We start from the raw sequence: 26,723 nt of genomic DNA, 5'->3' as shown, positions 1-26,723 counted from the left end.
TAAATATTGAAGGTGTAAACACCTATTTACAGTTTTGTGATTTTTGTACAATTTTATAGTGTTTAGTGTTAGATTTTTTCTTAGTAAGTTTCAACTACTATTGAAGTGTCAAATGTTAGTAATTATATACATACATACATACATACACACATACATGCAGATTTTTTTTTTGTTGCTGTTGTTTTTTTAAACTCCTGTTTGTGAAAATTGCAACGCCAAGAAGGAAGCATCATAGTTGAATGAAATTTAATACACAGTTGAGTGGTAATGGTACAAATAAATGATTACATTATCAAACCAAACAAACAATAAAAAGAGATAGAAATTAGTATTTTGTGTGGCTACCAAGCGCCGCAATAAGAGCTGCTACACGACTCGGCATGGAGTGAAACAAAGTTAGAACATCTGCCTGCGGAAGAGTATTCCCTATTGTTTGTATGCGCAACCAAACTTCTGTCGAAGCAACGGGACGAGGATCACGAAAGAGACCCGCCCAACAAAATCCAACACATGTTCAATCGGTGACATATCCGGGGATTATGCAGACCAAAAGAGAAGCTGTACCTGCTGCGAGTCGAAGTAGGATTCGACAGTCCTGGCGACATGAGGACGGGAATTATCTTGCTGGAATACAGTCCCTGGCAATTCTTGCAGAAAATGAATAGCTTGGGGCTGTAAAACTTCGTTTATGTATCGGGTACTAATCATATTGCCCGCAATTTGTAGCAATTGTGATCTTCCATGATATGCTATGGCCCCCCAGACCAAAACTCCTTTTGTTCGTCCACTGTGGCGATCGATAATGCACTCCGGAATGTGCCGTTCACCGGCATAGCGCCTGACACGAATTCGGCCATCATGGTGCCAAAAAACGAAGCGGGATTCGTCAGAAAAAACGACCTGCTTCCAGTCAGCACGCCAGTTCCTATGCACATTGGCCCATTGCAGCCGCAGGCAGCGATGGTTTTGCGTGAGAGGATTCCTGTATAAAGGAAAACTTGCGTGCATCCCACGCTGCAGCAGACGTCTCCGAATAGATGAAGCACACAATGAAACACCTGTAACTGCTGACCACAGTGCTGCCAATTGTCTCGAAGAAGCGTGCGGTCCATCAGCGCCATACGCACCAGGTGTCTGCCATCGCGAGCCTGACGTCCCATTTCGGGGCCCATTCCCGGATTTCCGAGCTGTCCGATCCTCTTCCGTCTACTGCTTCCAAACACGCATGATTGTGCAGCTGTTACGCTGCACACGAGCAGCCTTTTGCACGATAAGACAATCCAGCTTCACGAAGGCCGATGAATCTGCCCCGTTCAAACTCCGAAGTTTGCTCAAATTTCGCTTTCTTTCGTCAAAGAGGCATAGTAAAGATTCAGTTAACGTTTACTCTAGCATATAACCACCGATAATCATACACGCCTCGCTACAGCCGTCTATTTACATTCGGTTCGATCCGCCGCACAGTGTGGCATAGTGGGCAAAAATCCACCGAACTCGCGGGTTTTGAGCTAGGATCTTCTATTATGGCTCAAAATGCGGCAAAATTCTTCGACTATTTTGTAGTGGTGCTACAATTTTGAATATCTTAACTCCCTAATCCCCGCAGAGCTCAGAATGGATCCAAGTCGCGATTTTGAAAACTAAAAAATATGACCATATTTTTTTCCTGATATGTGGCTCAATGTTTAGTACAAATCGAGGAATTGGATGATAAAACACAACTTTTAATCGCTGCCGCGTGTTTAGAAATGCTTTTTCCCACCGTATAAGTTATTAAAAACATGATTTTTCAAGTTTTTTAGTTGAAAAAATGGGTTTTAACGGTCTTCACACATTTTTCGCGCAAAAGAACAAATATATATTTTAATTCTAAACTACAACTTTTCAATCATTTTCCAAAGTTCAAAAGGTAAAAACCTCCCTAAAACACCGAAAATTGCTCAAAATCTGAATTTCAGCTTGAGATCCTACCATTGCCCACGAGAATACATCTGTGCAATAGTGGCAAACAGCTTATTTTATATGTATACATTTATGTGTAATACATTTTGAGAATAAATCGTCTGCGTTCGAATAAAGACCTTTACATTTAGAATTTCCGAATGCTTTCGATGTTTTTAAGAAAATTTAATGCATTAAAGTAACAGTTGAGCAAACGTGTGTAAACGCAAAATTGGTATGTTTGTCTGTTTCCTTGGATTAATCGTAATATTAGAATTGTAACAGGTATGTTTACTCTTTTACATAAGTATACAAAATGGAAAACTTTGTCCTCTGTTGCATAAATAAGTATTTAAACAAATTATGTAAATTACATTTTCTTTAAATTAGTATCTGCGTGTTAGACCACTAAAACAACAATAACTTTAATATAAATTCAATCTAACTTTATAGTAAAGTTAAAATAACATGTCTTTACTGTTTTTCATACTTCTAAAGTGAAAGCTAATGGACATATGTTTGTAAATATTCGTTTTTTAAATTAAATAATGTGAAGTAAAATCATACTGACATTTATCCTTTCAGTCCTACCTTAAATTTAGTTGCATTATAACCTATAAATGATGTTGTTAGGAACAACACTGAGGCTAAAAAGGTTCATCTGACAATTAATTGTTTAGTTTAAAACATAAAAATTTTAACATGTGTTTTTACACTTTAAATTAGAATTTCAACAAAAACACTTACGTAAAAGAGTGAAAATACCTGTTACAATTCGATTATTACGATTATTCCAAGGAAACAGACAAACATTCTAATTTTGCGTCTACACATTTGCTCAACTGTTACTTTAATACATTAAATTTTCTTAAAAAAAATTAAAGTATTTGAAAAATCTAAATGTAAAGGTCTTTACTTGAACGCAGACGATTTATTCTCGAAATGTATACACATAAATGTATACATACAAAATAAGCTGTTTGTCGCTATTGCACATTGACAATGGTAGGATCTCAAGCTGAAATTCGGACTTGGAGCGATTTTTCGGTGTTGTAGGGAGGATTTTACCTTTTGAACTTTGAAAAGTAGTAGTTTAGAATTAAAATATATAGTTGTTCTTGTGCGAGAGATTTGTGAAGACCGTTAAAACCGATTTTTTTCAACGGAAAAAAACTGAAAATCATGTTTTTAATGACTTATACGGTGAAAAAAAGCATTTCTAAACACCCGGCAGCGATCAAAAGTTGTGTTTTATCATCCGATTCCTCCATTTATACTAAGCATTGAGCCACATATCAGGGAAAAAATATGGTCATACTTTTTAGTTTTCAAAATCGCGACTTGGGTCCATTCTGAGCTCTGCGGGGCTTAGGGGGTTAAGAAATTCAAAATTGTAGCACCACTACGAAATAGTCGAAGAATTTTGCCGCATTTTGAGCCATAATAGAAGATCCTAGCTCAAAACCCGCGAGTTCGGTGGATTTTTGCCCACTATGCCACACTGTGCGCCGTTCAGAGGGCGCTGCATGCGCTACCGGTCTGCAATTCTAATCATTTGCATATCATGTCCTGCTTTACATTTAATGCAATTTTTAGCTTACTCGCATAAGTCCTTCGTGGTGTTGCAATTTTCACAAACAGAAGTGTACTTTTCAAAATCTTGAAATAATTTTATAATTTATTGCGTACGAACTTTACTTTATTTACTTCAGAGAATTATTTTTTCCCTTTCCTCTTTATTGAAAAAATCTTAATTGATCTGTACATTTTTTTCAAAACCATCCATCCTTTAAATATAGTTTTTTCTATAAGAAATAAATAACATGTTTATTTCAAAGCAACACAAATAACCGCATTACGCATTGACTTTAATGAATGCACTTTAAACGTCACTGAAGATAACATTTTCATATGCAAATGAAAATGTACTTTGAAAATGATAATAAAAGTTCATCTGCAAATAAGCATAATTAAGGATTTCTCGGAAGTACGTTGACTTTGACGACATTAAATTTCTATTGGGGCTGTATTTTTACATTTTATTGATTTCGAGGATATCCGTAATACATTCAAACACTGAACTAAAATCATAAAATACGAAATCATAATTTAGCAATTTTCAATATTCCTCTCGGCATCCAGGTAACTTTCGATTAAATGTGCCACTTAATTTAAACAGGAAACCTTCATGACCCATCTGCAAAGTGCATTGAAAACCATGTTTTATATAGAGAACATGTTGCCAATACTTTTAATTGAACCCTTACTTCCCTCGAAGCCAGCTTTATTGGCAAGGATTGCAATCAGTGAAGAAAATATACGTACACTGGATGGATAGTTTTAATAACCACGAGTTCTGGCGATGAATTGAGGGATTTTATCGGCAGTCCCTCATACTAAAATGTAATACATGAAATAAACTTAACGATAGTGAAGATACTTTGCGTGTAATTTCCTACGGAAGCAGACCGGTTTAATTAAAATTTTGAAAATTATCTACAGATTTCAATTTTCCGTAAGGGGCTGTATTTTAATACAAATTAATAAAGTGAAGATATAAGTGGGTGCAAAACGAGCATTTTGGCAAATAATGATTGTACCCGCTATCTGCTGGCTCTGATATCTCATTTTTGATTATTTTCTTAAATGCAAAAACTAAATTTAAAGAAGTGTCATTTACTAAAAGATAAATATTTGACAAAACACAGAAACAAGAGATTAAGTATTTTCGCTTATGAAAACGGGGCTCTTATAACTCCAAAACACGTGTAAGATGTGTTGCATTTTGTGCCCTAAGATGTTAGACTCTTACAATTAAAAATGTCATATCATTAAACTGCGCTTTAATTGTTGTAAAATTAAAATATCGCTAAAAAAATTAAATGTAAAACGCACTTCTAGCAGAAATCAGAAGAAAAAAAAAAACCTTGTGATTCATAAGGACAAGGTGTTCGCATTGAAGTGTTTCTATCTACTGCCTTTTAGGAACTTATCCGACTGGAATGAAACACATTTGCTTTACTAGAGTTCTCTAGAGCTTCTCAGTAGCTCTGGCTCTCTTAAGAGATTTTTAGGAAGGGGTTTTAACAATTTATAAAAATAACGTTGGGTTTCAGTTCGAATATTAAATGATATGTATTATATGTATTGTAATCGAACGGGCGGAAAAAACGTTACTTTACGTTAGCTTTATCCAAAGATGCTTTCACGCAAACATGAAAAATAAATCCATTGTTCACCTGTTTTCCACTATTTTATCATTGGTTTATTAATTATTCCTTTTTGTTCAATATTTAAAAAATGGAAAAAGTACTGGAAGAAAATATTTAACTTTTTCGTCTACCAACATTTCTGTTCATGCACTAATTGGTAATGGATGAAGCAAAATTTTTTTGCATGTGCTGAAAAGCCGACAATTATTCGCCGAAGCCATTTATAGGGGTAGATTATTTTAATTCAGATCTTCGATAACGTTTTCTAGAAGTTGACTTTTATCTTGTTATATATTTGAGTATAAACAACCATTATTGCATCTGAACACCTTACTGAAAAATAAAAGTATTAAAAAAAAAAATGACTTTTATATTTATCGAGTGCGACATGTTATGTAGCTCCCATAATAAAGTGGTGATGTACGTTGACTTATTACATTTGTAACAATGAATTGATTAAGTTAGCATAATATCAGTTCTTTTCTTAGAGAGTAAAAAAAAAAGGCGAAAGCTTCCCTCATCGTATGATTTATTGAGTTTATTGGTTTTATCCTGTATACTAAAAATAGCTAAAAAAGATAAAGAGACGTAGAAAAATGGTTTGAAAGATAGAGGTCAGAAGCTTTCAAAAGTACCTTTGGTTACAATTCTACAGACTTATAGTACTTACTATTTTTTAACGTTATAGTCCCTTCATTTATTTCACTAACAATTGTATAACTATGTCCGTATCGTATTGCAAACAACGTGTTTTCATAAACCACCAGACAACTTAGAGTGGATAAATGATATAAACAGCAGAATGTGGTTTGAAGAAAGAAGCAATTGCTTTAAGCCTGACTAAACCGTAGCTACGCTTGTGTAAATCATAGCGCAATAATCCTTATTCAAAGCAATACAAAATGCATTTTCAATTTTATAGCAAATACATTCAAACTAGTTTATTGAATAAACACAAGTAACTAATCAACTAAAAATACGCATACGACTTCATCTTTAATTAAAATACCAAGGCGTGATTTGAGATAGATTTTATCAGCTGTTCAAGCTAAATCATCTTAATTAAGTAATTTTCAATTTGTGAAGACGGATAAAATAAATCAATGTTTTTAGGAAACGTCATTCATGAACAGCTTAACCTGACATTGCTGCCAATAATGTCCTATAACTTCTAACAGAATCTAGAAATGCATTTGTTTCAACAAAAGTAAATAAAGAGTTTTTTGTCGTACACTTGACTGTACTTCAGTCACAAACTGCTATTAAATTTTCTCAAATTCTATTTTTTAAACTGTATTTTTTTAATGCAGGAAAAAATAAATAAAAACAAAAAAAAAGATAAAGATGTAGAAAAACGTCATTGCGTTACTGTTTCAAGAAATGCCTTTTGGGTAAATCTATATTTCCTTCTACATATAAAATTCCCTAAATTCTATACATTTTGATAAGATACCATTATTACTCAGATATGTCCATCCTTAAAGTTATATTAAGACTACATATGAAATTCCCCAAGTTCTATACATTTTAATAAGATACCATTATTATTCAGATATGTCCATCCTTAAAGTTATCATAAGAGTACATATTTAAATCCCCAAGTTCTATACATTTTAATAAGTTACCATTATTATTTAGATATGTCCATCCTTAAAGTTATAGTAAGACTAAAATACAATATGGAAAATCGATCGGTAGCGGATACAAGATCATTATTACTGTATCTAGTGCGTTCCACCTGTAATGAAATATAGTATAAACCAGTAGTTCCCAACCGTTTTGAACACATAACCGCCATTGGAGGTTGACTGACGCCAATCGCCTCCTCCCCCCTCTGCTTCCTTGTGGAAAACCCATAGGTTGTCGCTAGTGAACACAGGTATAATTGAAAATGTAAAAGTCTAATTAAAAATGTTTTTGAGACTGCTTGTAATATACAAAGCAACTTATCCAATCACTCTTTAACTGAAGATAAATACTGCCGTTGGCTGGTAAATGATACTGCAAATTTTTCATTTTTTTCATTTTTTTGCATTTTTGTCATCTATTCCACGTTAGTTTTATTGTACAAGCTTGTTTGTTTGGTTTTCGTTGAAAAAAGGCGCGAAAAAAACATCTAATTCCAATATTTCTCTATTTTTAGTATTGAATCCACCGCACATTTCTTTAAATATCTCGAAAACTCATTTCTGAAGATACTGCCGTTCACCTGCACACGGCAGAATAAATAAAAGTACTTTTCTGAAGTTTTTCTTCTTCATTTTGCAAAACAAAGTGATAGCTATATGAAGGGAAATATCTGGCCGTGGTGGCCTGATCGGTAAGGCATTGGACTTGCGGCCGGAATGTCCCGGGTTCGATCTTCGCTGGTCGAAGATCCACCGCCGTCATTAATGTTGACTGAGCGACGATAAATATGCTCGTGGTCACAATGTCCTAAAAGTGAAACGATACCTCTAGGGGTGCTAGACCAGAAAGTTATTCGGCCTCTGGTCTGGTTCAAACTTATCGAACTGTCCGTAGATCTTGCTGCCATCTATCGTGTTGTCTGAGCCAAAACGGACTTCCACCTAGAAATAGGCGCTCGATTAAACGGAAGCCGTAACTCCTCTGCCCTAAATCGAGTAGCATTGTTACTCGGGCTCGGGTTCCCGAGTGGCATATGTAACAACAACAACAGGGAAATATCTAACTTAAACTCTTTTTTAAACCTTTAAAAAATATAAATCAGTGGGAATTTAAGACACTGACATTTTAATTTAGAAAAAAAAATAAAATTTCAAAATTCATAAATTTGGGAATGAATGACGAAATACTTTCTTAAAGTTTAACCAGGGTGTAAGGAGTACGATCCTGAACTTGTGAATTTGTGTTTTTTTTTAACCTCTGATTACCTATCTGAACTCTGAACAATCGGTTTTTTATTCGATTACAATTTTGATAATCTCTAGATTTTTACTATCAATATATATCTTTTGAATACTCATCGCCTTCACCCCGGAATAATTTATTGCCCTCTTTAGCAGTTAAATTGCCTCTTTGGGCACGATCGCACCCATGTTGGTAAAAACTGGTGTAGACCACATTTAAAGCATACAGAAGTAGGCTTAAAGATTCTCTTGTTCAGTAAATTTAATCATATACTTGTGTCTGTACAAGACATTTGAGAAACAAATTCCATTTATTTTATTTTTGTGCTTTGCAATGTTCAGATTCTTCTTATCAGTGTATGAAAACCTATGACCCTTTAAAGAAACTTTCTTTATGAGGGCCATTTTAAATCGTGTATGAGCAAAATGCTAGAAAATTAAATGTAAACATTAACAATTATCTAAACATTAATGCTGCAGTTTTCGCTCTATTGTGCGTGTGTGTGTGTGCGTTCCGTTGCACGGTGCTGTTACTTGACTAACTTGGTGGACGATTCGAAACTTGATTGCCATAAGTTTGGTTTTGTGCATGAAGTAACACGTTTTCTAAGGCATAAAGATGAAAAGTGACAATTTCAATTAAAACATTTATTTTCTTTAGGTAAATTAAATAGGCAAGGAAGCCAATTGAAAAGATAACTAAGTAATGAATATTGAGTAAAACTAAGCTCCCCCTCATGAAAATAGAGCAATATTTTATGTAACACTTTTAGAAAGCTAAAATTTCTCGTAATTTTACAAAGTCTGCAATTCCAATAAAGTGAACTGGCAACCGCAAAAGTCCTGATTCCCTGATTCTATTCAATCATAGAGATACTTACACTAACAAGTTGTTTCGTAACTTCGTTTCGCTAATAGTTAACCTAAACTACGCAACGCCCGCTTAAGTAGGTTTCAAGGCTTATGACTTGCCCATAAATTACGCAAGTTACTTTCCTTGACCCAAGCAGGCAAATGTTGTTGGAAGGCACGAACATAATATTAGTCTGTGAACATATTACCTGCAGTTATGGTGGATTCAATAATGCCTCTGGAAGCTATTGCACTGAAATGGATATTGAACTCGAGGGGGAATTGATATATTTATTTAATAATCTTAAGCTCCATACCAATTTCAGACATTTTATCGACATATAGTCATACTCAAGCGAAAAATATAGTAGGATGCTTCAGAGAATGTTTATAACACTCTTTAAAAAATGTTAATTTTGCCACCCTTTCTTAAATTTGTTTAATCTAGAATATTAATAATAGAACTTCAGTCATTTAAATATGTCACTGATAGTTTTACAGTAAAGTATAATGGGTGTACTAATAAGATAGTTCTATGATGTAAAAATGAAAATGAAATAGTACAATAAAAATAAAAGTTAAACATTGAGATTATTTTTGGAAAATATTTCAGTGCCGATTAAAACTTACAAAAAATAATAAGTATAAACCTTTTTTTTCCGGCACAATCATGGGAAAAATATTACTGGACAAGTACTTTTACTGAGTCAGAAAAGAAAAGGTCAATAGACATGAATTAAAGTTTTTTTTTTTTTTTTTTTGAAATTGTTTTATTAAACTGTTGATAAATGGCTACATACAAAGTGAAGAAACACATTTATTTTGTGTTTTAGTAGAAACTATTACCTGCTTTATACCTTCATATAAACCTTTCAACTACACAGTTAATTTTATTTGACGGCAAAAAAAAAAAAAAAAAAATCCTAATATAAATTTGAATACTTTTTTACTTAGTCATTAACACATTCCATGTGTCTTTAAAGTAAGTAGTCTTTAAATACGAAATAGAGTTTCGTTTTGTCCCAAAGCTGCACAAGGTACTAGGTTCATAATCTCAACATCAGAAAGTGTCAATTATCTTTTGTATTCATTCTTTTCCGGAAGAATATCGAAGTTTTGCAATTAGTTTAGTAAGGTATTGATATTACTGGCATGTTTCCCCCTTTTAATGGCGGTTATTATGTGCCGGTAATACTTTCACTGTTTGGAAGTGGATATTTTTTACATTTGATATTGGTCATCTAGAGGAGATTTTCTCCTGAAGATGTTTAAAAGACATGATGACACTAACAAAAAGGCTTCATAATGAATCATTTTTAAATAATTATTTTTCATTTTTCACCTGGCTTTTCGGATATGCTTTGTTTCAGCAAAGTTTTCTTCATTGAAATTTAACCATCAGTTTGGCTTATAAGAGATTTAAGGTACTCCTAACATAAAAGAAAAATTTACCCTACATGGTAGATTATTTATGTAAATTTCTTCGTGGTAGAATATAGGGCTCGACCGATGGCATTTTTTGGCCGATGGGCCGATGCCGATTGTTGGCCGATTGTTCAAAGGTGGCCGATGGCCGATGGCCGATTGTTTTCCTCCAAATGGCCGATTGCCGATGGCCGATGGCCGATGCTGTTGGCCGATGGCAAAAAAAAAAAAAAAACTAACAGAAATAAATTGATAAAATTGTCAGGGATTTAAAGGATCATTGATTCATTTCACTTTACTTCCATTCTACGATTAAGGAATTGTAATCAAAAAAAAAAAAAAAAAAAAAAATTAGATTTCGACCTAAATTTCTATTTTGCGATCCCCAATTTACTTCACAACTTTTTTCGGCACATCTGTACATGCATATGTACCTAAGAACAAATAGATGACTGAAATATCCATTTTTAACGCCCCCTTAGTTAATTATCGCAAATTCTCTTGTGATGTCTTCAGGCGCGTAAACATGCGTCACTCAAAAACGTTATGAAATAGTACGTTGAAAACTGTTACGTACGTAGCATGATCTAAAAGTTCGAGGACAAGTTGTATAAAACGTTACCCTGAATAGTACACATTACCGAAGTATATCTATCTACAAAATAGTCACCTTGAACCACTATGCACTTCTGCCAACGTTCGTATAGCTTTCAGAAGGACTCCTGGAAGACATTTATCGAAACCTCCTGTGAGGCCTCTTGCGCTGCTGCTTTAACTTAATCGTGGGGAAGAAGGCGACTTTCATGTTGAGGATAAACGGTTCGATTGATCAATGATCTGATATGATAAACATGAAGTGCCCTTCTCAGTCAAAATTATTACCACGTAATGATAATTCTCTAGTACTATATTTTCATCCATATTTTTAATGTCTTTTAATTCTTAAATTTAATTATTTTATTTCTATTTAACACAAACTGCCGAATGGCAACACGTAATTAAAAAAAAGTGAAAAAGACGCACGAGATCGTGTTCCACGAATTTTGGTCTTGAGAAAATAAAAATGACGACTTCTTGAAGTATATGTGATGTAAATAAAGTTTTGTCGATTTTTATAAAATAATGGAGTCAAATTCTTATACAAAATTAGGGTGTTGTTATAAACCTTCACAACACTCTCAGTGGTGACCCACGTTTTGGACAAGAAAAAAAGGAAAAGAAAAAGAAGACGGACAATGCTTTATTCTATGGTATGCTCTTCACTTAAAGTCATTCACTTGAAGTTAAATGCTCTGGCCTAAATTTTATTTTCGTGTAAAGATAAATTTTATCTTTGACTAATTTTTTTTGTTTTAATTTAATTGCATTTCTTTATTTTACTTGTAAATTCTCAGTAAAATTTTAAAATGTCGGTAGAAAGTTTAGATAATGTTGAATTTACCAATAATACTGTACAAAGTGACTCAGTTTTGAGAGTTGCAACCAGATTACCTTCACTATGGAAAAGTAATATAACAGTTTGGTTTATTGAAGTGGAGGCTAGTTTCAATGTTTCACGTATAACAAATGATGAGACGAAGTATAACTACTTGTTATCCGCCGTTGACGCAGATACACTTAGCGCTGTTTCGGATTTAATTATAGCTCCTCCAGAGGGAAATAAATATCAAGCTTTAAAAGATAGATTAGTTAAAGAGTTTTCCGATTCGCAATCAAGCCAAATACGGAAACTTTTGTGTGAACTTACATTAGGTGATAAAAAACCATCTGTTATACTTCGGCAAATGAAAGAACTTTCACGAAATTCAATTACTGACGAATTTTTAAAAACCATTTGGTTAGAGCGTTTGCCAACACATATTCAAGCCATTTTATCAGCATCAACTTCAGAGTTGACTGAACTGTCCATTTTAGCTGATAAAATTCATGAAATAAAAATGGAGCCATCAGTTTGCAAAATTTCAGAAACACTAAAACATAGTGAACAAACGACGCAAATATCAAATTTGCAAAATCAAATTGAGCATTTAACCATGCGAGTTTCTGAATTAACTAAAATGGTATCAAAACGTTCATTTTCAAGAGGTCGTAGTAATCATAGACATAGGTCCCAATCTAGGAGTAGACGAGTTCCAACACCCTCAGATAATCAAAATACATCTGAGTTTTGTTTTTATCATGAAAAATTCGGCGATAAAACATTTAAATGTCGCCAACCATGCAGTTATGATGCAGTTCAAAAAAAACTTGCCATAGCTGCTATGTCTAATAACGATATTTACCCTGACATAGCAGCACATAAACAGTGTAGATTACACATAATGGATAAAAGTACGGGATTAAATTTTTTGGTTGATAGTGGCAGTGATATTTCTTGCATTCCTGCCCATTTTTCATTCAGAGCAAAAACTCCCATCACTTACGTGTATGCTGCGAACGATTCAAAAATAGCTGTGTACGACCACAAGGTGTTAAATATCAACATGGGATTGCGTAGAATATATCAGTGGCCATTTGTTGTAGCAAATGTTTCTTGCCCAATTCTAGGAGCAGATTTTTTACAAAATTTTTCACTACTAGTAGATTTAAAGAAGTCGAGATTAATTGATTCAGTCACTGGTTTGACAACGAAGGGAGAGTTAACTAAAACTCAATATAGTGGAATTAAATTAGTCTCGGATAATATGGTGTACAAAGAATTATTTAAAGATTTTCCCGAGTTATTGAATCCTATCCCAAATTTCAAAAAACCAGTCAGTCACGATACTGTCCATTATATAGAAACAAAAGGACCGCCTTTATTTTCTAAGCCCCGACGTTTACATCCAAAGGTATTAATCGAAGTTAAAAAAGAATTTCAATACCTTATGGATCAAGGAATATGCCGTCCTTCAAAATCTCCTTGGGCTTCTCCTATTCACGTGGTACCAAAAGCGGATGGATCTTACCGTATTTGTGGTGATTATCGAAGGTTAAATTTGGTCACTGTGCCTGACCGTTACCCTGTGCCACACATACACGATGTAACGAACATTTTACACGGCAAGAAATTTTTCTCTAAACTCGATATTGTTAGGGCATATTTTCACATTCCAGTTTTCAAAGATGATATTCAAAAAACTGCAGTTACCACACCGTTTGGTAGTTTTGAGTTCTTATATTTAAATTTCGGTTTAAAATGTGCAGCAAATACGTTCCAAAGATTTATTAACGAGGCACTTTCAAATGTAGACTTCGCTGTTGCTTATTTAGACGACATACTAATTTTTTCCGAAAATGAAACGGAACACTTAGAACACATGAAAATTGTATTAGGTAGGCTTGCCAAATATGGTTTAAATGTGAATATTTCCAAAAGTGTTTTTGCTCAAACGGAAGTATCATTTTTAGGACATGATATTTCTTTTGAAGGAATTAAACCTTTAAAATCAAAAGTTGAAACCATTCAAAATTATCCTAAGCCAAAAACAATATCAGAGCTTCGACGATTCATTGGATTAATAAATTATTTTAGAAGATTTGTTAAACATGCAGCAAGACTGCTTACCCCTTTAACAGATCAAATAAGAGGATGTAAAAAGAATGATAGCACTCCTATTGAATGGTCTCCAATTTTGAATGACGCATTTGAGAAAGCTAAACAAAGTTTGATTGGCGCTGCATTGGTCTTTCCCTCGCAGGATGGGCAGTTAGCATTACACACTGATGCTAGTGATTTCTCCATTGGTTCAACCTTAAGTCTGCAGACTGAAGAAGGGTTGAAACCAATAGCATTTTTTTCAAAAAAACTGAATACTGCTCAGTTAAAATACTCGGTTTTTGATAGGGAATTATTAGCCATTTATGAATCAGTAAAATATTTTCGACATTTCATCGAGGCGAAAGAATGTATAATATACACTGATCACAAACCAATAAAATTTGCTTTTCAAAAGAAACGAGATACCTACACAAATAGGCAAAGTAGGTGGTTATCCTTTATCTCTGAGTTTACAACTGACATTGAATATTTGCAAGGTAACTCAAATGAAGCAGCCGATGCCCTTTCTCGAATAAGTACAATTAAATTTCCTACTTCGCTAGATTACGCTAAGTTAGGTGTTGAACAAAAATCTGACTTGGAACTTAAATCTGCTTTAAAAAATAAGGAATCTAATTTAGTATTAAAATTACTTACTATGCCTGATTCAAACACTGAAATATTTTGTGATATTTCTACAGGAAAAGCACGACCTTTTCTAATAAAAAGTTTTCGTAAACAAGTTTTTTTAAACCTACATAATTTAACACACCCAGGTATAAAAGGTTCGACTAAGCTTATTAAGCAGAGATTTGTTTGGCCTTCAATGGCTACGGATATCAAAGTATGGGTTAAAGAGTGTTTAAACTGCCAAAGATCAAAGGTTTTCAGGCACACTAAAACTGAAGAAGGAAAATTTGATATTAACACATCTAGGTTTGCCCATATACACATTGATCTAATAGGACCACTACCAGAATCTGAAGGAAAGAATTACTGCTTAACGGTAATTGATAGGGCAACGCGATGGCCAGAAGCATATCCTATTTGTGATATGACAGCACCAACTGTCGCTAAGACGTTGATGTCTGAATGGATTTCAAAATTTGGTTGTCCAGAAAAAATTACATCAGATCAAGGTCGTCAATTTGAGTCTGAGCTATTTCGACAATTAACTCGATTCATTGGTGCCGAAAAGATAAGAACTTCACCATACCATCCTCAATCAAATGGTCTTATTGAGAACTGGCATCGACCATTAAAATGTGCTTTAAAAGCTCGACGAAATGAAAAATGGACCGAAGTTCTTCCCACCATACTCCTAGGATTCCGTGCAGCAATTAAAACGGATCTGAATGTTTCACCAGCCGAACTTGTTTATGGAACTTCACTTCGACTTCCAGGAGATTTTTTCGATGAACATTCGGTTATAAAAAGTCCTGAAACTATGATACAGAAGCTAAGAGATATATTTCACGATTTTGCTCCTTTACCGACAAAATCACATTCTAATATTAAGCCTTTCGTATCACAAGACTTAAAAACTTGCACCCATGTTTTTATCAGAAATGATGGGGTGCGGAAAAGTCTTCAGCCGCCATACAACGGACCTTATGCAGTCATCAAGCGCGGCGTGAAAGTGTTCAAAGTAATGATAAAAGGCAAAAATGTCACTGTGTCTGTAGACAGGCTAAAACCAGCATTTCTGTCTGCTGACAAGGACAATGTTAACCAACCAGAAGAAGAAATGCGTGAAAAAGATGAAGAAACTTCATATAGGACAAAATATGGACGAACAGTTCACTTCCCAAAGAATTATGGACATGTCATTCGTGGTTAATGCGTGACTTTCGGCAACGCATTTATTATCATCATTACTGGGAAGGGGGTACTGAAGTGCCCTTCTCAGTCAAAATTATTACCACGTAATGATAATTCTCTAGTATTATATTTTCATCCATATTTTTAATGTCTTTTAATTCTTAAATTTAATTATTTTATTTCTATTTAACACAAACTGCCGAATGGCAACACGTAATTAAAAAAAAGTGAAAAAGACGCACGAGATCGTGTTCCACGAATTTTGGTCTTGAGAAAATAAAAATGAAGACTTCTTGAAGTATATGTGATGTAAATAAAGTTTTGTCGATTTTTATAAAATAATGGAGTCAAATTCTTATACAAAATTAGGGTGTTGTTATAAACCTTCACAACACTCTCAAACAAATAACAGAACGTTTCGTCGGACTTAGCTCCATGTGACTTTTACTTGTTCCCAGCAAAAGAACATTTTCATTGACGGCGCTTTCATGCTGTATGATGGAAGACAAAGAATAACAGCCAAAAAAAAAAAAAAGAAAGAAAGAAAGGAAGGAAGAAAAACAAAGAGACTGTTTAATGACCAATTGATTTGTTTTTTTTTTAAATTGAACATATAACTAAGATTTCAGTAATATTGTAATAATGTATGGATTTAGGTACACTAAACATAGTTAAAAAACATCAAATTATGTTGTTTAGTCATTAAAAAAAAATAAGAACAAAACTATGAAACCGTCAACAAATTACGCAATTAAAGTGGAAAGACTGCACGTAGACATTTTTAGTCATCAAATTAAACAATTAAACAAAAAAATTAACAGATAAATTACAATATTAAATCATAATAGGAATATTTTTATACTTATTTAAAACTTGTGAATAGAAAAGTTTGCATTTTTCATAAAAGCTATAACAGTTACATAAGTTTTGCGGAAAAAAGAAATAGCCATGAAAAGAGCGAGGTTCTTAAAACGCAGCTACAATAAACAAACTCAATATTTACTTAATACCAAGATAATAACTGAATACATATACTACTTGATCTGATGTTTGCACACGTAATATTGAACAATTTGATTGTGTAATCTTTTATGAAGCACTACAAACAAGTTCAAATTAAATTTTTCAATTTAACAATAATTTCCTGAAATTTAAAAAATTGCATAATAGAAAATCCTTGAAACTTTTCTATAACATATTATTAAAAATATGATGGAAACAAAAATAACTTACTCATTGATTTTATATAAATACATAAAAATAGTTAACTTACAACAGAAAAAAAATCGATCGCTATATTAATGATGCAAAAAAGATGGCGCATTACGAAAGATAGGTGAAACAAGTATAAGCAATACGCAAAATGTCATTTTTTGACCAAAATAAATATTCGCTAAATATTTAAGAAATGCTTGAAACGACGGGGGTGGTTTAGGGGGGTCACCCTCTGATTTTGGGGTACCTCACAACATTAAACTTCGCACCCAACTTTGGCCTCATTTTTTTGGTACAGAACCGCTACCACCAACGCCTCGGAAGAGTTGCTGAATATACTTCAGCAGCTCCGAAGAAAAAATTCAAAAGTCCCTTTGAGCTCCGAATTATGTCACCATTCAAAACGTCTTTAATCAATTTCTTATATTAATGTTTTAAATCCTTCCCAAACAATAGATAAAGCTTGAAAAAAAAATCTCTAATTTTATGAATGGTGTTAGTTTTAAACAACTCAGAAATACAACTAGAGTTTAATTTCAGAAATTGAGGGAGTGGGAGGAGGGGCACGCAAGTGTTCTCGAAATGCAAAAAATAGTCATAAAAAATATAGTTCAAAATAATCATAAACATTGAGCAGAAAAACCCTTTTAATAGTTGCACCCGAGTTTGTTTTGATATGCAGTGGCGGATTTAAAATATAGCAAATGTTGCAATTGCGCGAGAGACCCCATAACCATAGGGGCACCGTAGGAGTTACAAAAATGCTAATGATAAATGTTTTACAACTTCTGTGATAGAGAAATAGGGCCCCAAAATGTATTTCGACGGGCTTCAAACTTGTAGCTCCGCCGAAGCGATACAGAAAAGACTACATTACTATGATTCATATTACAAATATCGAAAAATTTAAAAAAATACCGTCGGTTCTACGGGAATCTAATAAAATGAAACAAAACCGATTTCACCATCTCATATTTGTTTCCATGGTCTCCTTTCGACAATATATCACCAAATGATCGTCAGTTTTAGACGCTATATTAATTTTGCATTGAAATAAGTAATTAATAGCCACAAAAAATAAGTAAATAGGCTTTTTAGAACACCCGATCGAAAACAAAAAGGGAAGTGCACAACTGGAACGTACACACACCACATCCCACATGCGAAAATTTAGACTTCTACAGCTTACCATTTTTGAGTTATGACTTATGAGAGATACATAAGTACATCCAGCCGCAAGAAACAACGAAATAATTAACTTGTTTGGTACCTGAATGCAGTAATTAAAAACTTTCAGGGGTGACTAAAATAGAAATTCATACTGAAATTTATGTAAACAATTTTATATGAAAACAATAACTCCCTTTACTTTATATTAAAAAGTAAAACAACAAAGGTCCTTTTTTTTTCAAAAACATCGGCTAATTCCATCGGCTTTTCGATGTTTTTTAAGGCCGATGTTCCGATGTTTCCTGCAAGTTAGCATCGGCCGCCGATGCCGATGCCGATGGCTAAATTATTGAACCATCGGCGCCGATGCATCGGCCTGGCCGATGCATCGGTCGAGTCCTAGTAGAATAATAGCTCAAAACATACGAGATTACTTACAGAGAACGTTAAGTGTTACAGCTCCTTTAGTATGCCCTTCTTCATTCTCAGCAATACACACGTACGTCTTAGCGTCTTCTCTGGAGGCATTTCGGATGTGTAGTAAGGGTCCAGAAGCGAATATACGTCCAGTTTCTCCAATGATGTCACCATCCATGGTTCGCCATTCATACACGATCATTTCTGGGTAAGCGATGGCCGTTCTGTTTATGATCGTAGAAGATCTCTCGATGATGTCTACTGTATTCGATAAATGCAGAAACTTTGGTGGATCTATAAATTATTGAAAATTTTATAAACCTTTTGAAGGAGATTTTTTTTTTCATAACAGTATAAACATAAAATTATTCTATAAAATTTTGAAGCTTATTTAAGTTACATCTTGCGTCTACGATACTGATTACAAGTAAAGTATAGCATTTAAAAAGAAATGATGTTTTACTTGCACTACTCAAATGGTAGAAATAATGGGTTAAGCGACAGCCAAAGATCTTTGAGTGAGATCCTACTGCTCGGTACTAATCCTTCGAGTCATACATTTTATGACACAAAACGCAGTAAGTTCATATTGAAAAACTATGTTTCAAAATTACCTTTAATTTAACCTTTAATTTACACTTTAATTTAAAAAAAAGATTACAAGCACTAATATAGTACACTTATCAATATGGATTCGTTACAAAGAGGTAGGGTAATTTCAGAAGAGATGTACCACCACATGAGATCGAGCAGTGAGAAATTTCGTTAATGCACCTCTCAATAGATGGAACAACTATCTCAGTCAGGTACGGAAAGCCATTTTTTTATGACATGCTGCTGTTTGCTGCTACAAAAATATTTGACAGCCAAAAATCATTGTTTTTTTTGGTAAGTCAAATAATTTTTTTCATGGTTATAATTAAACAATCTAAGATTTTTTTATGAAGTGCAATCTGGCTACTTTTGATGCTGTAATGTCGGTGTATATGTCGGCTTCCTAACAATACTTTTCACCCAGACAATCGGGAAAGATGGACCACGTCTGCTTGGGAAAGATGGACTACGTCTAATCTGCAGAGATGACAAGTCTAGACGGAAGACATGGACCCTATACAACCTTTAATAATTAAAAGATTGATTTTTATAGAGCAAAATTTAAACTAGTAAATGATACTATTTTTATGTTTTCAAAATATGCGAACTACCTGTAGTAGAAACGTTTCGTCCACACGCAGAGAATGCACTGAAGCTAATTTGAAAAATGCTGGAGATGTCGAAGAAAAAAATATGGATGCTCGAAGGTGTACTTAAGAAATATTACGTTTTTGAACAGCCGCAGTGTATTTTTAATATGGATGAAACTGGTATATAACTATATAAATAAACCTGGCGAACTTGTGGTCATTAAAGTATCTAAAAATGTGGCACCTATTATAGCTGGAGAAAAAGAAGAATTTATTTCACTTTTAGCAGGTTGTAAGGGGGAGGGATCATTTCTTCCTCCTTATTGTATTTCGAAAGGAGAACACATAAAAGATGAGTTGTTGGAATAAGGTTAAGAACAACTCATGAGTTGTTTTTAGACGGCACAAATTAACAAAATATGTTTAATTTGTCCCGTCTGGAGTACAAATCACAATGACGCAGAAATCTGCTTACGAAAATTCTGATACATTTTTTTGATTGGTTAAAAAATAAAATGAACAGAAACACTTAAAAAGAAAGAACTTGGGCAATTATTCATAATTTTATTGAAGTCGTCCATCCGATTCAAATGGTCCATCGAACCCGTACTACTTCGGGTAAGATGAACCAAGTAGCAAAAGATTTAAAAAATTATATTAGGAATTCCTTTCAAGATATGACCTTCTACATAGGGAATTTTATAAGAAACATCATGCACTTATATGTACATACAATGAAAAGAAAATATATATAAATGTACAGCTTTTGGAGAGCAATGAAAAACTGTTGTCTATCTCTCCCGGAATTACCCTATAGAAGATATGTATTCACCCGGAATAAATGTCAAAAAAAAAATATATATATATATAATTTCTAATGCGTTTTTGATTTTTTATTATATTTTTTTTAATCAATAACGCATCACAAGTGCATTTTAAGTTTATCATTCTCATAAAATTTCTCCTAAATTTAGGATAAAAATATAAAATAAATCACTTTTAAAGTAAGTTTAATTTTTCGATAGTGATTTGGCATAAAATAACAAACTTATTATAAAATGATGTTTATTTTTGCGTAGTAATATCCTTCATGTGATTAACATCTAAGAAGGTTTAAGATTATGCACCTTTCTTAATTCTGTTCTGTCGCTGAGTTCACCAAAATACTTTAAATCCATCTTTCATGTCAGATATAAGACGATATATGACCATAGAAATCCCTTTTTGTGCTCTATTGAAAACTTCTTTTCTAAATGGACTAAACTTGCAGCGTTTTATTCCTCTTTGATCCAGCTTTTAATGGAACACCATAATGCAGTTATTTATCATCCCAATAAATATATTCCTCTCTTTTGTGTAAACTGCCATTAACATTTCTCGAAGCAAGAAGGATTTCAAAAGTTTAAAGAGAAAGGTACTTTATGACGTCAGCATTTTATTTAACGCTTGAAGATTAGTTATTATACTTACAATGAAGAAAATCATCACACCGCAATCCTTTAGTATTGAACCTTCAGTAAATCTCAGATTTATACGGTTTCAGTCAACTGCTACGGGGCACTGAGAGGAAACTTTGAGAAAATAAGAACGAAATCCCGAAGGAGGAAATTTTTATTCCATGCATTAAAAACGGACAAAAAATCTAAGAAATTCCGACATAGTATGTATCATGTTCCAACTCTGGAACATGAGCAAACAAGCGATCCATTACTAAAAGGAAATTGCTTGCTTTGAGAAATCTCATCCGTTCTTGACTTTAAAGCTATTTTGGAAAAGACTTCAAATACGAAGACTTTACTGGAATTTCAAAAGGGGAAAATTATCTCTAAGAAAGCATGGCTTTTAGTAAATGTTGGTATTTGTTTCAATCCACTCCGCATATTTTTTTTTAAATGTTTTTTTCATTATTAGTGAAAACACTACAAAACGCAAATAGCGTTTACAACGTTCTTAAAACAATTTACACACATCGCTTTAGTCATTTCCATTGAGAAGGAATACTAATGGAGGGAGCGATAGCAAATGTCTCAGTAAGATAAGAAATGAACTATATGTGTGTCCCAGGTCAGGTGACTAGTTTGGCTGAGAAGTTGTCGCGTTTTGGCACGCAATTGCTCTTTTGGCATTAAATATTTTTCAGACGACGGCGCTAATTATGAAGTCGGGGTATAGTGCCTAGAAAGAATAGTGTGCCGACCGGCGCTTTTTTCCCCACGGTTCTTAAAGACAAATGGTATGAAAACCGCTAGAGGGCAGTGCGATCGAGGTGCACGTTCAATTTCGCGGTGTTTACATTAGTAGGCGCGGGATTTTGTTACAATTTAGTTCCGCGTTTCTCTTTTTTACCTTTATTTCGTGAACATTTCATGAAACAGCGTTTAAGGCTTTTAATGGAGGCATCAAAGTTGAACATTAGAAGAAATAAAGCTTCATCTTGTTTCGTACCAGGGTGCAAAAGTGGATACAAAACATTCAAGGAAAAAGTTACGCTTTTTAAAGCTTCAGCAGATGAAGAAAAACTAAGGTGGAATTCGTTAATTCCCAGGTTCGATCAAGTTTTTGATAAATATTGCTCGCTTTTGTGCTCTGCATTTCGAAAAACATTTTATTGAAACGCATTTTAAACATATTATAAATGGTGAGGAAGTTTTGATTCCTCCGGGAAAACATTTTTTGAAAGATGAGGCAATTCCCACATTTTTCCCAAATCTGCCAACATACTTTACTAAAAAATTACCAAAGAAAAGGTCCATCAGGAACTATGCAGTTAAAAAAAAATGTTCTTTGTTAGAAAAAAATAAAACTTGATCTTTCCGCAGATGAAACTGAAATAACCACGTATAAATCTATTATAAATTAAATTGTTCATATTAATTTGCCTAACGACTATTGGGTTTGTATGACATTTAAAAAATCTCCAAATATTGTAGTTTTTGTATGTAATGAAAATTATGTGGAAAATAATACTGACGATAAAAAGATCATTATTGAAGTAGACACAAAGACAAGGATGTTTTCAAAACAAAATTTTACACAATTGACTCTGAAAATTTGATACTTATATTTTAAAGCAAATGTATTATGAATCGAGATGGCTTAGGGCGCAGTTTGTTGTTGTTTTTAATGCCACTTGGGAGACTCAAGCCCCATTCATGTAGCCAGCATGAGTTTAAAGCAGAAAAGAGCGTCTCCTGAGTCAATGAGGCCCCTAAATGAAAAATGCCCGACTTGGGCACGGTATATGGTAGCACTTCCTCTTCAGTTTATAGGTCTGGAGAATAGGTTGGAAATCTCCAGCAACGCTAAACCTGGTAACTATTAGCGACCGACCATAAGACTTTTGGACAAACGGAATCAATGAGCACGTAAGCTATATTTAAAAAAAAGTTTTTTTTTTCTTGTATTTCAGCCTTTAAAAATCCTGTACAAAATTGATAATTATTATTGTTATCGCCCCCCGTTATCGAGATAAAAGGTATTTAAGTATCCGGAAATTTTAAGAAAAGTGGCAAATTTAAACACTTGGCGAGGGATTGAAGGTAACAATTTCTCACAGACGATTTCCTCGTCTGCATGTGGCAGGACATCCATATCTACAGAGCGTGAGAAAGATGTCTGTCCTCATCGAAACTCGCTAAATTTGGAACAACGTGACTTATTTTTCTCAAAATTACCATAGGCTTTAAAATTTCATATATTGACAACGGGAAAATATTTTTTGCGTTCAAAAACATGTATCACAATGTTCTTTTGATCGCTACTTATTTAGATTTTTTAATTGTAACACTGTCATTTGTTTCCTGATTAAGAATAGGGAGATTCAGAAGGTGCGCTTCCTTTTAAAAGAACATTTTAAAGCTATCATAAGCTATGTTAGACAAAGGAGAGGGACGAGAAGGTTCCCCATTTGTTTTTAGTTTTTAAGGATACATTTCTTTCGCTATTTTACATATGAGATAAAAGATAAAAATATATGAATACTTTTTTTTGACAGTGATAACGTCAGATTCAAAAACTACTTCTATTTCGATAATTATCGACAACAAAACCGTTTGCTGACAGGTTCTAAAGAACGTTGTAAAAATAAGCAAAGTAGCAGTTTGACGTTGATAAGTATTACCAAAAGTTCAATGAATAATCAAGCCAGCTGTTTGTCAATTGCAGTTATTTACAATTTAGTATGTAGTTATATATTTGATCGGAGCAAGTGGCCCTATTATTCTTTTTATGTGTAAGGAAAGTCCTTGAAAATTAAAAAAAAACAGGTCGGAGTCGGTAGGTTTTCAAGCGACTCCGACTCTTCGACTCAGACTGAGAAGCCCTGATAATTTTAATCAGCTTCAAGAATTTAGAAGCAGTTTTATTTTGAAACTAGCGGTACCCGCACGACTTTGCCCGGAGGAGAAAATTAAAAGGTCATTTGATTAGCCTGTATATTTACAAATAATGGATGGTGAATTTCTCGCCGATTGGCTATGTTCATTCGCATTTCCCATGTTACGATTCCACGGCATGATAATTTCGAAATTTACTCGTCCATATTGTGATAATTTTGCTTCGGAAACTGTTCTTAAAATTGAAATAAAACAAGAACAAAATCGAATTTTTGAAAAATCGCTTCGAGATGCACACTCCCATGCTACAAACTAACTTTGTACCAAATTTCATGAAAATTGGCCGAACGGTCTAGGCGCTGTGCGCGTCACAGAGATCCAGACAGAAATCCGGACAGAAATCCAGACAGAAATCCAGACAGAGAGACTTTCAGCTTTATTATTAGTAGAGAAATAAGAGACGTGCAGTTACTGAACATTAGGGGCCATTCATTAATTACGTAAGGATGATTTTGGGAATTTTTGACCTCCTCCCCCCATGTAAGGGGACGTAAGATTTTTCACCCTCCCCCCTTATTCTTACGTAAGATTCCATTTCGGTTTTTCAAAATGATAAAATAACAAATCTCGGAATCGTTACATCACTGGAATCGTTATTAAATTCACATTATTAAATTAAACCTTTTGCGTAAAGAAATAGTTACTGAAAACTTCTCTAAACTGAATGTGTTTTCGACATTTTTTTTATGTAATATTAATTATAAATAAAACATGCCCTACACAATGCGACTCTTTTATTATATTTTACACTATAAATTCTTTGTAAAACAAATAAAAAAACATCTTATCCTAACACGTTTCTAACCTTCCAGACGCAAATGGAACATAATCTCTGCCAAATCACTTGACCGCGCAATTTCTAATGTGAAATACCGACTTGGAAAATATTACGTAAGAATGAGTTACCCCCCCCCCCCCAAGTAAGGGTACGTAGAGGCTTTTCCAACCCCCTTCCCCCTCGGGACCCTTACGTATTTAATGAATGGCCCCTTATAGTCTACTATTTTCATTGAAGATAAATTAGCATAAGACAATTATATGCTTCAAAAAATAAATGAACACCCATGTAACAATTATCACTTATTACAGATTTTTTCTTTTGCGCAGAAATAAGTTCAATCCGAAAAACGGGGCTTTTAACTTGCGAAATCAGCATGCAATCGCTGATTTAAAACGAGTCTGATTGAGGAACATAACGTACTCCTCGAGCGCAGCGCCATCTGGATTTTCCTCAGATCTGACCTCACTTTTTCCCCGTCGATCGGCACACTACTCCTTCTAGGCACTAGTCGGGGCAACAAATCAGAGTTGCGGAGCAAAAATGACACACTCTGGCTCCAACTTCGTTACCCAAAACACAGTCCGACTCCGATTTCAACTCTGAGTTTAAAAACTGTCGCACCCTGACTCTTTGCATCAAAATCAATCCGGCTCCGAGTCCGATTCCGCAATCCTGATACAAATTAGGGTTGCAGAGTCGGAATTAAAATGACCGACTCCGAGAATTTAGAGCATTCAACTCAGACTCTTTTTCTCCAAAATCAGTTCGACTCCACAGCCCTGCTACAAATTAAGGTAGCAGAGTCAGAAGAAAAATGACCGACTCTAACTTCAAGAATTTTAGATACTCCGACTCCTTTACCCAGAAATGCAGTCCGACTCCGACTCTTGCAGTTTAAGGACTTAGGCTATTGGCTCCGACTCGTTTACGCCAAAATCAGTCCAACTTCGACTTCGCAGCCCTGCTTCAAACAAGGTTTGCGAAGTCGGAAGAAAAATGATCGAGTCTAACTCGGGGAATTTTAGAACCTTTGACTCCGACTCCAATTCCTTTAGCCCAAAAGCAATCCGACTCAGATTTAGACTTGGAGTTTCACAGCCTTTGACCTCTGACTCCAACTCTTGAACTCCAAAATCAGTCCGGTACCGACTCCGACTCCACAGACCTGCAATAAATTAGGGTTGTTGAGTCGAAAAAAAAAAGAATCTACTCCAACTCAGGGAATTTTAGAGCGTTTGACTCCGACTGTTTTACTTCAAAAGCAGTCCGACTCCAATTTCGACTCGGAGTTTCAAAACCTTTGAACTCGGACTTCGACCCTTTTACTCCAAAATCAGTCCGACAGCAACTCCGACTCTGCAACCCTACAACAAGTTACGGTTGCAGAGTCAGAAGAAAAAAGGCTGACTTCGGTAATTTTAGAGCCTAAGACTCTGATTCCTAACTCGCAAGACTAGCAATCAGTAATTATACACCAAATTTACAAAAGTAGCAAATAACATCCAGTGCAAATCTTTTAATAAGGATTGATTTCGGATGAATTGTATTTTGAATTGTTTCAGCACATTTACTGTAAATATTTATTTGATTTGTTGCTTGATTACCAGAAAGTTTTTAGAATGTGTCTTTCTTCCTGCTTTAACTATCTACATACATAAATATTCGACAGTTATTAACATTATTGATTTATATATATTTTTTGCAAACATTTCTGATTTTAGATCGAGAAACTTCGTGAAAATTTGAAGTATCTCTTTATTTTGGTAAAGTCTGCCCATCTCTGTTCAATTCAATTGAATATGTATTGTGAAAAAATATCGTCTGCTTTCAAAAGCATATATTATCAAAAAAGGAGATTAAAACCAAGTATGAAGAAAAGAATATAGAATAAATTCAACTGCCCTTTTTTTGAAACTTATTG

At 34.2% G+C, this 26,723-nt stretch overlaps 1 pseudogene; it reads right to left on the bottom strand.

The window, feature by feature from the left end:
- The window catches only part of LOC129234138 (nephrin-like), a 356,279-nt pseudogene that overhangs the window by 99,449 nt on the left and 230,107 nt on the right, over nt 1-26,723 (bottom strand).

This window comes from Uloborus diversus, chromosome 1, assembly GCF_026930045.1.
Source record: "Uloborus diversus isolate 005 chromosome 1, Udiv.v.3.1, whole genome shotgun sequence".
NCBI lineage: Eukaryota > Metazoa > Arthropoda > Arachnida > Araneae > Uloboridae > Uloborus > Uloborus diversus.
The sequence above is the reverse complement of the archived record's forward strand: the minus strand, read 5'-3'. Positions and strand labels throughout refer to the sequence as shown.